At 38.7% G+C, this 16530-nt stretch overlaps 1 pseudogene; it reads right to left on the reverse strand.

Moving 5' to 3' along the window:
- Window positions 1-15910: 15910 nt before the first annotated feature.
- LOC114023428 lies at window positions 15911-16530 on the reverse strand (annotated as a pseudogene).

Raw genomic sequence — 16530 nt, forward strand, 5'->3', positions numbered from 1 at the left:
CACTAAATAAATGCTTGTTTACTGACTGAATGAACAACACTTTACAAATATCTCATTTGATCCTGATAACAACTCTAAAGTAAGTGCTATTATCATCCTCATCTTACAAATGAAGAAACTGAAGTTCAGGTGTGTGATTATGTGATTTGTCCATGGTCACTAATAAGTACCTAAGGCAGGATCTGAGCATGGATCTTTCTGACTCCAAATTCAGTTCTCTACCTACTACACCATGCTACCTTTATTTAGTTCCAAATAACAAAAAATTGTAGTTGCTGAAAATCACACCTAGTGCATATTCGATGTCTAGCCAGGTAATAAAGGCTTCCTTTCTATATAAGTGGACATCCACTCTATTCCATTCCCAACAATAATCACAATTGTCCATTATACTATTGCCAATTATACTATTTGACTGACAGTCTCTCACTCTGGACCAAACCCCAGCCTCTGTTGACTTTAGGTTGATGTCTGAAGGAGAGGGAGTCCCCATTTAGTATCCTAATATATTCTACAATCTGCTCTGCTTTCTCTATAAAGGAACTTTACCTTTATCAGCAAGCCTTGGTTAAAAACAGGTAGTTTAGTAACTGGTTGTCAAATATCTTCAAGGACTATGTCCAAAGGGCTATAAAAATGTGCATACCCTTTGACCCAGCAATAGCACTTCTAAGGTTATATCCCAAAAGAGATCATACAAATGGGAAAAGGACCTACATGTACACAATATTTATAGCAGCTCTTTTTGTGGTGGCAAAGAATTGGAAATTGAGGGGATGCCCATCAACTGGGGGAATGGCTGAACAAGTTATGGTAGATGAATGTAATGGAATACTATTGTTCCATAAGAAATGATGAGCAGGCAGATTTCAGAAAAACCTGGAAAGACTTCCATGAACTGATACTGAATAAAGTGAGCAGAACCAGGGGAACATTGCACACAGTAATGGCAACATTGTGCGATGACCAGCTTTGTTAGCCTTAACTCAGCAATATGAGGATCTAAGACAATTCCAAAAGATTCATGATGAAAAATGCTATCCACATCCAGAGAAATAACTATGGAGTCTGAATGCATATGGAAACATACTACTACTCTCTCTCTCTGTCTCTCTCTCCTTTCTCTCTCCTCTTTCTTTCTCTTTTTCTCTCTCCTCTGTCTCTGTCTCTGTCTCTCCTACTCTCTCTCCTTCTCTCTCTCCTCTTTCCTACTCTCTCTCCTTCTCTCTCTCCTCTCTCCTACTCTCTCCTTCTCTCTCTCTCTCTCTCTCTCTCTCTCTCTCTCTCTCTCTCTCTCTCTCTCTCTCATTTCTTCTTTCTTGTAGTTTTCCCTCTGGTTCTAATTCTTCTTTACAACATGACTAATGCGGAAATGTGGTTTTTTTTTATATTTTCAAGGTATCTTTTGGGGAACCTGAGAAGATTTCAAGGCTTCAGGAAGCTCATACAAGATATTTGTGACATTTTCCTCAAAGACCATGTTTCCATGACATGTATAATGAGGTTCTTGGATAGTCTCTACAATTCTATTCAATTCAAATTCTATGACTTTACTTACATTCTTACTCCTTGTTGTTCAGTCATGTCCAAGTTGATGACTCCACTTGGGGTTTTCTTGGCAAAGATACTGGAGTAGTTTGCCATTTTCTTCTCCAGCTCATTTTGCTGATGAAGAAACTGAGGCAAACAGGGTTAAGTAACTTGCTTAGGGTCACACAGCTAGTAAATGTCTGAGGCCAGATTTGAACTCAGGTCTTCCTGACTTCAGGCCCAGTACTCTATTCACTGCACTGCCTAGCTGTCCCATTCTTATTCCTACAACCTCATATTTTTTTCTAATAGAGAATAAAGATTTTACCTAAGTAACCTACTAACAGAATGGGAATGAGTTTCCTAGGCAACCTGATAACATAATATGGCATTGGCCATTAGAGGAAGGTAGCTGATGGGACCCAGGGGACTTCTGGTGGGTGATTATCAATCATGATCCTGGTGGCCTTTAAAAAGCAAGTTGGTCTCACTCCAAAATAGTTCTGAAGAAAAGAGTTAGCTGTGGAGGACCAGCTCTTCACCTTCCCCCTTGTGTCTCTCAGAGAACGTAGCAAAGGGAGGACAAACAGATTTCTCTTTCTTCTCCTCCTACCTCTTCAGTCATGGTGTCTCAGCAGAAACACCTTAGAAGTCATGTGCTTGCAGCCTGAGAGGGCAATTCAAAGACACCTTCTGTGTAGGGAAGAAGGGAATTCTGAATCCCCTAGATAGCATGATCCCAGAATCTAGTCTTCTGGTAGAAAAGGGAGATTTCCAGGACAGTACCAGCTTTTAAAATTATCTCATCGATAACTCCAAGGTAAAGAGTTTCTGAGTTCGAGAGTTCAAGGCATTGGGTATTAGATCTTCTAAAGAGAGAAATTATTTCCTGTTGCATTCTGCTCCATGGAAAAGGAAGAAGACAGCTTGAGTTTCCTAAGTAGCATCCTACTTGACAGGCAAAGCCACTGAGGACTTCAACTGAGCTAAAAAGTAAAGATAGTGGAGACTAGCCAATCAGTGAAAATAGATATAGATACAGATATAGATATTGTGTGTGTACATATGTATGTGTATATATATATATATATATATATATATATGTATATGTACACTCTATCCAGTAGAGCGGCATCTGGAAGAGACTACAAGATGAAGGTCAGTAAGGAACCATTGGAGGACCTCAGTGGTCATGCTGAATTAGACAAATGAGTTGTCCATCCTGGTGTGTACACTGGTCACATGTTTCTCAGGTGTGTACCTCTCTACGTATAGCCTTAAATGTGTCCATTCTCCTTTTTTATGACTGTACATATGAGATAGCATGCTGCACGTTTATGGGAAAAATGTTTTGTTGCTACTTTTCCTGCTATGCCATTTCAGTAATGCCCTTTGTTTTGAGCTAATTTTATCTTCTGGCTGACTAAAGAAAGCAACATGGTGGGGGCACTCATGAGCTATGGTTTTAGGAGTGTGGGGGGATGGCATCATAAAAGAGCTAAATAATATAGTCCTTAGGGTTATCAAGCCAAAAAAACCTGGCAGATTGTCTCCCTGTGAGGCCACATAATAGCTGAAGCCCAAAAGAGGGTAGCAGAAAGCATGGCATGGAGAACTTTATCTCAGTAGAGAAAATAGCTTGTTTGTGTCCAAAGTATAAGTTCCCCTGAACACACATGTGCCCTGGCTATATGTGGATCTTACACAAAGTGGAGCTAGTAAGAACCTTAGGACATAAAACATAGTATGTCAGTGCTAGGAAGGGCCTTAGGAAATGCAATATAGAATATCAGAGCTAGAAGAAATCTTTGAGATAAATTTGTCCAGAGGTTCTTATTCTAGGGTCCACAATCTCCATGGGGTAGATAAATTTCAGAAGGTCCATGAACTTGAATGTCTCTGTTTTCACTCCCTCTTGATTAAAATTTAGCATTTAAAATTTTAGCTAAAATTTAGCATTTCTTTCTATTATGATTTTTTAAAAGCATTATTCTGGGAAGAGGTACTTGAGCTTCACCAGACTTTCAAAGAGGTCAGTGGCACAAAAAAGGTTAAGACCCCCTGATGTAGTCCAATGTACTCACTTTACAGATGAGGAAACTGAACCTTTGGTCAGGTTCATATACCCCACAGAAGAAATAAAAAAGAAGGCAGCAATTGTCAGTTGTAAGACCTCTTATAAATCCAGATTGACTAATGATCATCAGACATTTACTAAAATCATAGAATATCAGAGCCAGAAGAGACTTCAAGGCAAAAAAATGTAGAATGTTTGAGTAAATGAGAACTTTAAAGATTGCTTAATTCAACCCTTTCACTTTACAGATAAGGAAAATGACCTTTGAGTTCTTTCTGAAACACTGATCAAACCTCATTTTTTTGCTCTCAGTTTGTAATTTAGTTCTCTTGCACGTATTCTTAGAAGCAAGGATTGTCTTTAACTGATGTGACATTAACCCCTCACAGAATACTGACTGATCACACAAACCAATAGAGCAAGGTCTGCTGCACAACCAGGCATTTCCAGGGCTAGGATTTCCGATGGTCCCACTAGTTCCTGCAGACACCCATCCAATCTGCCACCGAAAGACTCAAACTATTCACATTACTAGACGTGAACCTAACAAACTACGCTTTAAAAACAATCACCCTGTAACTAAATTCTCCTCTTGGTACAGCTGAATGAACTCACTATCATCTATAACCTATGAAGTCGATCACGTTGGCTAATATGACCCCTGGGGGATGAAATCCTCCTTTGGGCTCATCATTAGAACTGCCTGGATCCATTATTCTTCTCCACCTTTGTCCCTCACAAAGAAATACTGTGACAAAATGTCAAGCTAACAAACTTCACTGCAGCAGAGATAGTAAGCAACAACAGGTATTTAATTCGAGGGTTAACTCTGCTTTCATGTAGTCTTTTGTTGGAAGTGAACGATGGCTTCTGGGAATCAGTCTACTTGTTCATTCGGTAACCTGGAATTCTTTGAGTATTTCTACCTGTTCTCCACTATATAAAATCAATCTTGGTCCATTCTAGCTTTCCGGTGTGCTGCAGAAAACTTAGAGTTTTCTCACGAATTAGAACATTACAAAAGCGTGCTCAAGAAAGACAAATACGGGGGCAGCTAGGTGGCCCTGAGTTCAAATCCAGCCTCAGACACATAACACTCACTAGCTATGTGACTCTGGGCAAGTCACTTAACCCCAATTGCCTCACTTAAAAAAAAAAAAAAGAAAAAGAAAAGAAAAAAAAAAGACAAATACGTATCTCTGACCAAAGAGTTACCATACATATATAGGGAGAGAAGGACAACAAAACAAAATTAATTATTCACTTGTCATTGTCAGGGGGACTTGAGCATATAGCTAGACATTTAAAAAGACTGGAGGTTATTCAACAATAATTCAATTTAAATAGCATCAATTAAGTGCTGGCCATGTGCAAGACACTGGACTACAAAGACAAAAATTAAAATGTGTCTGTCCTTGGGAGCTTATGCTTTTTTTTTTATTTGTTATATTGGAGTGGGGGATGAGGTATAACATGTACATGAGATAAGTGAATATAAGATAATTTGAGGTAGTGTCTCAAATACTTTACAAATTGCTAAAGAAAATAATTTTCATCTTAACCTACTAATAAAGCATAAGAAAATAATAGTATGGTTTTTCTTTTTTACAGGGTTAGGCAATGGGTTTAAGTGACTTGCCCAGGGTCACACAGCTAGTAAGTGTCAAGTGTCTGTGGCTGAATTTGAACTCAGATCCTCTTGACTCCAGGGCCAGTACTCTATCCACTGTGCCATCTAGCTGCCCCCTAGTATGGTTTTTTTTTTTTAAAAAGGGCACTGAATATGGATTTGGGAGACCCTGGGTATGAATCCTGATTATGTCACTTAGTATTCTCATGACTTTGGGCAAATCCCTTCACCTTTCTAGGCCTCAGTCTCCTCACCTATGCAATAGGAGTTGATCTAAATGATCTATAAGTTCCCTATCCGGTTCCAAAATCCTAAGGTTCTAAATGAAGAAACGACAAAACTACTACTTTAGATATAATTTCATTAGATAGATGTTAAGTGATTGCAATGACTCAGGTATGATCCAATATTAATATGCCAAAAATCATAGGTTAAAATATTCATATAAAATAGTTACATCTTACAAAAGAACACCATACAATGCAAATTTAGTATTAAGGAATAGCTTTTTAAAAAGTAAATTACAGCAAGGCTACATTTCACCACTAGAGGGAAGCAATTCACAGACAATAAACATTCATAAACTGTACTAGAAAGCATAGTGTGTAAGATAGCAACTTAGAATTTTAATCAAGTGAAGTACTCTTTCCCTAGCAACTATGGTCCTTGTTGTATGGACATCACATCTCAATTTGTTGTCATGCAACGCTTGGCGACAGAAATTGATTTAACTATTTACAGTACTGTACCGAACTGTATTCTGGAGAGTGATGAGTAAAAGCTTTGCAATTAGGGCACTTTGGTTAGGAAAGCTTTGAAATTTTGAACTTTTAAAAAATGCAAAGAAAATATAGGTATGATCCCACTTCCAGAAAGGAAGTCAGCTCAGGAAGCGGCTCTTGATTGAAAATGAAATTTGCCAATCTCATTTTCATTATATTATCACATAATTGCAAATAATTCTGATGAAAAAGAAGAGGGAACATTTAATACAGAGGCCAATTCAGCTACACAGGGACTCAGATCTCAAATAGGATACGTAGGCTGAGTACAAACAGTGGAAGGTCAAAGAGCTAACAGTGGCATCATTCTGTAAAAACAGTCTTAAAAAGACTAAAGTGAAGAATGAGCTGTAGCTTGTAAAAAAAATGCTAAGGACAATAAAAAAAGGGCCTTTTAAGTTATTATTAGAGAAGAAAGAATAATAACATGAAAGGAATACCTCCCTTGCTTGAAACAAATTTTTTATTCAGAGTGAAGAGAATTACTGATGTCCTCTTTGGGGCCCATCATTTTTGTCAAGGCGAATAACCTTCAGACCAAAAAGGAGTGAACAAAGATGATTAAGAGGAAATTAAACCAATGGCATATGAGAAGAGTACGGAGTTCCTCTAACTGAGCTAAGTCTCTTAACTTGGACAATCTACATCCTATAGTACTGAAAAAACTTGCAGATGAGAGCAGTAAACCAACATTGTTAATTCCTCCAACTCTAAGATCCAATGACTTTGATGAAATTTTTTAAAATTCTTCCTGAGATACCATTTATTCCCTACTGTATGTTATCAGTTTTAAAAGAATTAGAATACTGAAGGAACATATTTCATCGATGTGGCTGGCAGACTCTTGGCTTGTAGAGGGAGGTAAGTGGATCCACCCTAGTGGTTACCTGGAGCATTCAGTGATTAAGTAACTTGCCCAAGGTGACACAGCCAGAAGAGTCAGAGGCATGATTTTTATTTAAGTCCTCCCGATTCCAGCATCAGCATTCTATTCACCATAACTAGGCTAAAAGAGCCATACAATGCTGTGTAATTTCTTTCATGAGGTACTTCAATATGATGCCAAAGTCTTCCAGGCAATAATTAATCTTATAAAATGCTCTATCAGTAAGCTCCAATGTGGTGTACTCAAATTACTTTAAAAATATACATACATGGGCAGCTAGGTGGCGCAGTGGATAGAGCACCAGCCCTGAAGTCAGAAGGACCTGAGTTCAAATGCAGCCTCTGACCAAACACTTGACCCTTACTAGCTGTGTAACCCTGGGCAAGTCACTTAACCCCAATTGCCTTAAAAAAAAAAAAAAATATATATATATATATATATATATATATATATACACACACACACACACATACATATAGAAAACCTTAATAATCTGCTTTTTAAAAAAAATCTTTGATCCAGAAAGACTTTGAAGCTATTAGGGTGCCTTACAAGCATCAATTATCATTGTGCTACAGATGTACAAGGTATTTGAGATTTGACTAACGTTCTCCCGACCTATTTAACATACCCAGAATGCTCTTATTTTGAATCTAGCCAGTTTCAGTTTGCTCATTTGTTTTCTCACATGCTTCCTTAAAAACAAAGGAAGAATATACAATTGTATAAACTCCCAATAATGACAAGGGTGTTTTTCTGCAAAAAGAATGGCTAAATCAAAAGCCAACTTAGTCTTATCCAAGGCTTCATCATTGTCCTTTATCTTTATAGAATTTTTTTTTAAATTGTGGTACTTCATCAATAATAGCAGTCATCCCTTCAACCTCTATAAGTCAACTCATTCTTCTCCCTTCTTTTTTTCCCCTAAATTTATCCATTGAGTTTGTAAAAGCAGTAGCCTCCATTTTGTCAAGAATTTGTGCTGGTTTCGAAGTATTCAAGTATTGTCTCCAAAGAGAAGCTTTTTATTACCTCACAGGTATTAGAGCTTTCTCTTTCCTTGTATATGCAGGTTGTCCCAAAGGTCTCAGTGCAGTCTAAAAGGCTTAAAAGTGCACTGAGGCCTTTAGGACACCCTGTTTATGTGTCGTATACTTCCAGGGAAATTCAAGCTTGTTGGGGACAGAGGTTGTTTTTTATTTTATCTTTAGTCACAGTAGCTAACATAAGACTTTGCACATAGTAGGCACTTTAAAAAATGCTTATTGAATCTGACAAGCTATCAAATTCAGCTTTCTCAGATGCCAGGTCAATAATCACACAAACACAATGGTGGATCACACTTTTATTCATGTTGTCCTTAATGTTTTGTTTTGAAAAGGATTCATAATACAATATTCTTTTATGATATTGGGAAATTCCTCAACTCAGATACCCTAAAATCCTTCTGGAGGATTCCACCCACCTTGATTTGTTTGACGGGAGGTCAACTAATCCAAGAGATTAGGGCCACAGGATTAAAAAAATTTAATTTGAATCAGCTGATAGGCTGTTGCTAGGTAGATAGCAATGCCAAGGGACAAAGGGAGATACACAGATACAATAGATAGTGGTTTACACAGCCTTAGGGTGGTATTACTAAAAGCAAAAGGAGTCTATGAGGTGAGACTGTTCAGCTACTTTCCTTATTTGGGAGGCTCAGCAATAGGGACAGGTTGTCAGGTGATTTGGGGGAGAATGTGCTAACCTTGGGGTCTCAGGAGTGACCACTGATCAGGTTTGCTCCAGTGGGGATGTTTTTTCTGTTCCTAATCTCATCGGGAATATTCTAGTGGGGGCAGGAAATTTCTGAAACAGTAGTGGCCTCCACCAGATAGAATCAGTGGGTTTATCCTCTTGTTGAATAAATAAAACAGACTGAATATCTGTATCTATTTATACAATCCTGCAGTAGCTCTGTTTCTTTGACCTTTAAAGTTTGGTGAAATAGTTCTCCTAAATTCGCAGCACACAAGTTTTGGGGTTTTTTTTCTCTATATTTTCTCTACAATAGCATAATGAGGGTAAGAAGTCTTATTAAGTAGCTCATAAATGAACCAACTTTCTCCCCAAACCTCTCGTGTTCTAGACTATGCCATAGTCCATAGGTTTATTCAATGAAAAAAAACAAAGAGAAAAATTGGAAAAATCTTCCCAGAGACTAACACTATCTAGCAAATTCTAGACAATTCTAGATAAATTGCTAGATGATAGAATTGTCTAGCAAAAAAAATAACTTTGATAGCTTCAGATAAAATTTAAAATTTATATTTTCACTAGATGTATAAAACTGTGAAAACCTGATCACTTGAAAAATAACTTTGTCCACCTACGTTTAAAAAGGGTGTATGGTTGGTAGAGATTGCTTTCCTCTCTATGCTAATGTACCGGCCCCTTTCATAGGCCCTGGAGGAGTAAGGCAGGTGGCCATCAATGCTTATCTATCTCCAAGAGTTCCAGTCTGGGACCCTCAGATACTAAGCTCAGCATAAGTCACCAAGTACAATGCCTAACTGTGGGCTACCAGCTCCAATCCTCCTTCACAGAAGTGGCTGCCTCTTGGGTCTACCTGGGACAGGAAGTGATATTCCAGGGTCTCCTTAACTTCCTCTTGGTTTGATCTAGGTTTTTAAAATGTAAACATCATTATCATATAACATTTCATAATAGCTTCTTTTTCTTTCTGCCCTGAAACTCCCTTCTCCCACTGGAAAGTTTGTCCCAGAACCTCCATTTTGAGAAAGGTTCTAGACCAGGCATCCTTCATTCTCCCAGCTTTTTAGCTGTCTTTTATGTGTTATCTTCCCAAATAGAATTTAAGTTGCTTGAGAACAGGGATTATCATTCTTTTTGCTTGTATCCCCCATGGTTAGCATAGTGCCTGGCACACAGAAGCGCTTAATAAATGCTTGCTGATTGGACTTGAAACAAATTTAATAAAATTAACTCATGCTCCCATTTCCCATTAAGATTCTGTTCTCCTCAAACAAAATTAAGGCATTGAGGATTAGGAAGGAAGCAATGGAATGGAGGGAAAATATTTTTATCAAATTTCTCAGAAAGGGGTTTGGTAACTAACAGAAATTGTATAGTACCAAAAGATATTTCCCAATAGATAGGCAGTCAAAGGATATGAATAAACAGTTCTCAAAAGAAGAATTGTAAACAATTAACAACTATATGAAAGAATATTCCAAATTACTAATAATAAGAGAAATATAAATCAAAATGATCCTGAGATTTTACTTCATATCCAGAAAATTGGCAAAGGTGACAAAAGATAGGAAAAATTAATATTCAAGAAGTTATGGAAAGATAGGCACACTAGCTGGTAGAGCTGTAAAATAGTACAACAATTTGGGAAAGCCATTTGGAATTATGCAAATAAAGTAGCTAAAATGCATACCACATGACCTAGAAATTGCACTGCTAGGAATGGACCCCAAGGAGATCACTGATAAAGAAAAAGGCCTTATATATACCAAAATATTTACAATAGTACTTTTTATGGTAGCAAAGTACTGGATTCCACTGGTTAGGGAACGGAACAAATAAATTGTGGTACATGAATGTAATGCATGGAAAGATTTATATGAACTAGTAAGTTTACTGATTGATATCAAGTGAATTAAGAAGAGCCAAGAAAACAACACACACAATGTGAACAGACTTTAACAATGTGAATAGAAAGAATAATCACAAAACAATTGAAATGGAATATTACAAAATGTTGCTCATTCACTTTGGTAACACTGTGAAAAACCTCCACTTGTCCATTCCCACCTTCTTAGCACACTTGAGTGACCCTGTAGGAGATCACATTCCTGTGTTCCACTCTGAAAATCAATGGAAGGAGTAAAAACCTCTTACCACCACCCATTGGCTCCTAGTGTCTAAGTGAGCACTCCATCAAAGAACTCAAGGCCAGAAATGGTTTTGATTTTCTAAATTGATGCTCAGCATTCTACCAAGTCATATCAATCTTTTCTGACTCAGATAAGACAGGTCATTGTCATGTCTCTGAGATCCAGGATGCTGCAGCCTCTGATCTCCAAAAAAAGAGGGGGAGTTCTGTATCCTAACAGGCAGAAAGATGTACCTGAGAGGCTACAATTTCATTGCCCATCTAGTCTCTCTCTGGTATAACTCTTGTGGTATCGGGGCATGCTAGTCTCCACTCCTTTGGTTTTAAGTGCCCTACTCAGTACAATAATTATTGATCTTTTGGCCTTTCCTTTTACAATACAGGTTTTAGGCAATTCACTCCTTGGTCCTTGCATTTCTTGTCTGTCACCATCAGGGTGATCTGGTGGGGAAAATGGTGGAGAATGCCAAGGAAGAGACAAGACTGCTTTAAGTAGGTATTACACACAAATTCTTCTGTGCTGTGTAAACCACAGGTAAATGTTTTAAATATTAGAAAACTCAGATAATTTTGTATTTTTCTACTCACCAAAGTTTTATTTAAGATGAGTCTTGAAGCATTAGCACGTGGAAACAAACATCATTCAATTTCCTAAAGTTTGGAATCTGAAAATGATCACTTTAAATGCAGAACATAACAGAAGGACTTCAAAGAACATCTAGGAGTCAGTCATCATAGGCTGATAGATCGAGAGGTGAAAGAACCTCAAAGACCATCTAGTCCAATCGCCTTCTTTCACTAGCTAAATGGCATAGTAGAAGAAAACCCTGAACTTAGAGTCACCAAGACTGGAATTCAAATCGTAACTCAGACGCTTATTAGCTGTATGACCTTGGGAAAGTAATTTCATCTGTCTCAGCCTCAGGTTTTGGTTTTTTTTTTTTCAGCTATAAATAACATCTACATCACAGGGCTGTTTTGAGGATCAAATATAATTATGGATAAGGAAACTGATAGAATCAAAAGTAGGATTAGAACCCAGGTCCTTTGACTAATGAATTAGTCCTCTTTCCACTGTGCTCAGAGAAGAGTCATTTACTGTTGTATTCCCAGAATATAACTTTTCGAAGAGCCACATTATATTAGATCTATGCATTTTTTGACTGATGTTACAGTGATCTTAAACCAATCTTGTCTGTATTAGTTCATACATTTTTATAATTTTCTTTATGAGTTAAAACGGTACAGTAAGGTAGACAACTTCCCAGTGGTCATCCCCACACCATGCTGCCTGTGTTCTGGCTATCATTCTCACCTCCCTCTAACAGAACCTTACCTAGACCACTGGGTCCTGATGCTTCACATGCTTGGAGCAGACATCCCGATAATTTACTGACAGGTTTAAGGCCTGTTGATCACTCACAACCTGGTTTAGCAGAATTTGTGCCTTATTATGCCTAGAATCAGCGCCCCAAGTCGATGTCGTTGCCAACTCTACACCACCCCTATCCCTTTCCAGCTCTCTTTTATGCATTATCTTCCCACAGTAGAATATAAGCTCCTTGAAGTCAGGGGCTGAGTTGCTTGTTTGTATTTGTATCCCCAGCACTTAGCACATTGGAATTTAGTAATCCCTTAATAAATTATTTATCTATCAATCAGTGAAACTAGGAACATGGCAGATCAGAGGGATGTAATAACTGTTGCATTGAAGAGAATTCATTCCTCTGACGAGCATTTCTTGAGGGCCTACTATGTACATGGCACAAGTGCTAAATGCCATCTGGGGATATGAAAACAAAAGAAAAAAATCTACCTCTACATTCAAGGTGCTTACCTTCTTCTACTGGAGCTTATTCTGTTTGGCCCCAAAGGGCTGACTTGGGAGGAATAGATGAACGTCTCAGAGGCAGATTTATAGTTGACTTCCTAGCCTAGTGGAGTCATTCTCAAGTAGGAACTGGGCCATTAAACCATACATATGGATCCCTACAGCCACATGTTGACTGAGAAAACCACATCTTCATGTTATCTATGCTCCATTGTATTTTTATTTATTTTGTTAAATATTTCCTAGTTACATTTTCATCTAGTATAGGGGGAATATTGGCTGCAATGCAGTAGCTGTGTTTAACACTTCAGTTGTAGCTCATAAAAGCTCTGAGGATCCTTATCCCAACTTTCACTCCTACTGATGAATCAAGTTTCTAGAGATAAGCTGGTTACATCTTCCTCTCAGGGTTCTAGGTATAGCCCTGAAAGTTGGTAATTCTCTAATGACATTGGCCCATCCCTACCAGTGTGCTTTCCAAGATTATCAGCTGAGAATCATTTAGTCAGCAAGTTTAAATAGCTTTTAGGAGGGAATATTTTCTAAGTAGCATGATAAGAAGAGTTGGTATAAAACATCCCCCCAAAGTCTACAACACTCTCCTCCAAGTACATACAGTCCAGAGGAAAGCTGAGGCTTGGAGAGCACATGTGGCAAAGGAGTAACCTATTCTTGGGGTGCTCAAGAACTTCCAGGTTGGCATGGTGTAGTCACTGGGCTTCATGTAGGGTCAGGGAATTCAGTCTGTCAATTGACTCCCAGTGATTCAGACACTGCCTCCAGATGATCCAGGGATGCCATTGACCGCACAAAGGGGAGCCACTGCTGTCTGCATGGCGTTCTAGGACACTAACGGGAAAACGGGAAGTCTAACTTCCTCTGGAGACTGAAGATGAGGGCTTTTCTTCCCCTTTCCACCTCTCCTCCCCTAACCCCAAGTAGTTCCCTCTTAGGTTATTTAGGTAGAACCCCACAGTTGCTCCAACTTCTTAATTTGTTGGATAATTCATAGACCATCCAGGGGCTGTGGCCTATCTGAACACACTTCTTATGCAACTCATTTTAAAGTCTTTTGATTGATTGAAACCTGTTCTCACCTAGTTAAAGTATCATAGCTAAAATGGGGTGGGGACGTGTTGACCCTACCCTCACAGTGGAAAGAAAAATGTCCTAGAGAAAGAGTGCAGAAGTATAATAGGCTGCTTCTGAGCATAACAAACTCCCTGCTCCAGCAGATCTTCAGCCCCTTGACAAAGACGCCATAGAAGAGATTCCCACTCCCATAGAAGTGAAGCTGGATGATCTTGGAAGCCTTTTCAATTCCTAAAATACTATGCTTCAGTGAGGGTTTGAATTATGCAAAGAGCCTAGAGCCATTTGTCACATTCAGGCAAGGATTCCTGTTTGGTATGGAGTGAATGTGATGTGAGTCTGTGAACATCTTGGGGCTTTTGAGCTAAGCAGGGCATGCTGTCTAGTTCTGTTCTGTACCCTTGATCTTCCTGACCAGACTGGCCCTAACTGAAGATGCCTCACTTCCTCATTGTCTTGAAGAGGCTGAGGGCCAGCAGGGAACCCAAGCTAGTTCTCCTGACTCTGGGCCAGTGCACTTTGCACTCCAGGGCACTGCCTTCCCTTCAAATAGGGCCACTTTGCCAGGACTGTGAAACTGGTCAAGAGGAAGAACACACTCAACAAGGCAACTTCTAGAAAAATTACAGCATTTTCCTGCTGTTTCTAAGTCACCTGACTTCTCAAATCTCTCTTCCCTCTTTCCCTAAGGCTGGGGAAAAGTTTAAATCACTGAAGCCCTTCACCAGAAAATGCACACAGTTCCGGCACTGCACTTATAAAAACGTTCTGCCTTTTCAGATAATCTTGTCCCCTGGATTGGAAAAGATGTCATCGACTTGTTCCAAAAAACACCATTCACCCACAACAAAGTCAGGTTGTTCTCATGTAGTTACTTGCAGATGACTATTAGACCCAGAAACTGGAAGGTCGAGTTTCTGAGCTTTGATGTTCTAATGTCCAGAGAAATAGAGGGTGTATTTTAATTTGGCTACATCATTTCTTCAAATTCCATACACAAAAAAATTGAATTATTTTTTTCTATCATACAAAGCAGCTTTCCTCCCTAACTTTAAAAAATATATATTTTCTTTATTTCACCAATGTGGAAACTCCCTCTGCTGATAAGTTTTTTTTAGCTTATGTTTATTTTGCAAGTAACAAGCATTTTTTTTAGTGATTATTGTTTTATTTTTAAATAAAAAAACTCCCAGATCTGTTCGTTTGGCATGCTGTTTGAACTTGTATTTTAATAATAATAATAATATATAATAGTGAGGAGTAAAGAAAACATATATCACAAAAGATACAGATTGAAACAAAAAAGATATCCTTGAAGAAAATACATCTTGCCTGCCTCTGAGACTTTTCAGTTTCTTAGTACCTGCCCAGTTTTTCTTTTTTTAGCTCCAAAGGTCACCACACTTACATTCTCTACCCTCTCCCAAATTCCCCTTTGGAACCAGGCTTTTGGACCTTGGGGACTGGCCTCTGTGCAGCATTGGCTCATAACCCATTTGTCCACTGTGCCAGGGCCATGTGGAATAACAACTCCTAATGCTTTATCAATGGTATATATAATAGACCAACACAGCCCATTGAAAAATGTTAAAAGGGTGTCAGCTTTTGGTTCGACCTACACAGCACCAAACACCTGCTTTGACTTGTGGTTAGCCCCACTCATGTGACTTTTATTAACGAGCTGTTTTGCAGTCATCTATGTGGGGGTGTAGGAGTTAATTAGAGTTTCAATATGACCTAGTCAGTACCTGCCCTGTTAAGTATGAGGCTAATAGGAGACAAAGCAAAGCATCCACTGATCCCACAAAGGACACAAATAGTCACCTCTGGTTTATATTCAGTTTGGGGCGGGGCGGGGGCGGGGACCAACGACAACAACCACCAAAAAAAAAAAAACCTTTCTCCCATTGTCCTGCAATGCTGTTGCCCCCGGAGGCTTGAAAAGGGATAATTACATAGAGTAAAAGAATTAATTTATGGGATCAGAACACACAAAAACAATTCAAGGACCTGTGGGGAATGGGTTTGAGAAATAAATTTGATATTCAGAAAACATCTCCCAATGGGTACCAGTAAAACCAGGCATGATCCAAAAATAAAGGTAGGCATGTGTTACAAAATAGAGTAAACTTTTCATCGTGTTCAGAGCACTCATACTCTCTAATTTATACAGAATTCTCATTCAGCTAGGGCCAGATTTTTTTATTTCAGCTTATCCGTTTCTTGTCCATACTTCTTTCAACAGTGTCCCACTGAGCTAGGAAGGCCTGAACCTTTTTCACCAATCTCTTTCTCTTCAGTCTATAGTCTCTGAAAATTTCTGGAAGAGTTAGTGAATCAATCTGTTCCAAGATCTTCATAAACTGCTCAACAGTTCCTTTTACTCTCTGGTCAAGGTTGTTGAGAGCTTCAGCTCACAAGTCCGTGGCTAGGAAACCCTTCTAGATACCAAGTTCTTCATTAACACCTACGAATTGATCAGCAATCTTCTCCACTGACTTCTCCAAGTCTCTTAATTTCTTTAATTCAGCATCTTCCTCTGTACTGTTCCTCTTCCCAATCAACATCACTCTGCAACCATTTTTCACGCCAAGCGTTGACAATGGCTGTTCCATTTCTTTTAGAAACTTTCCTTTATATATTAATTTCTGAAAAGCAAGAGGAACTCTGGTAACTTGTTCAATAAGAAGAGCCATGTCCTGAAGGCGTGGTTCATTGTTTCCTTGCTGTGCTACAACTTGAATGTTATGTTTTCCATTGTTGTAGATGACAGTGACTGTCACTGAAGACCCTAACAT

Source organism: Vombatus ursinus, unplaced genomic scaffold (assembly GCF_900497805.2).
Source record: "Vombatus ursinus unplaced genomic scaffold, bare-nosed wombat genome assembly UNPS02014818.1, whole genome shotgun sequence".
NCBI classification, from domain to species: domain Eukaryota; kingdom Metazoa; phylum Chordata; class Mammalia; order Diprotodontia; family Vombatidae; genus Vombatus; species Vombatus ursinus.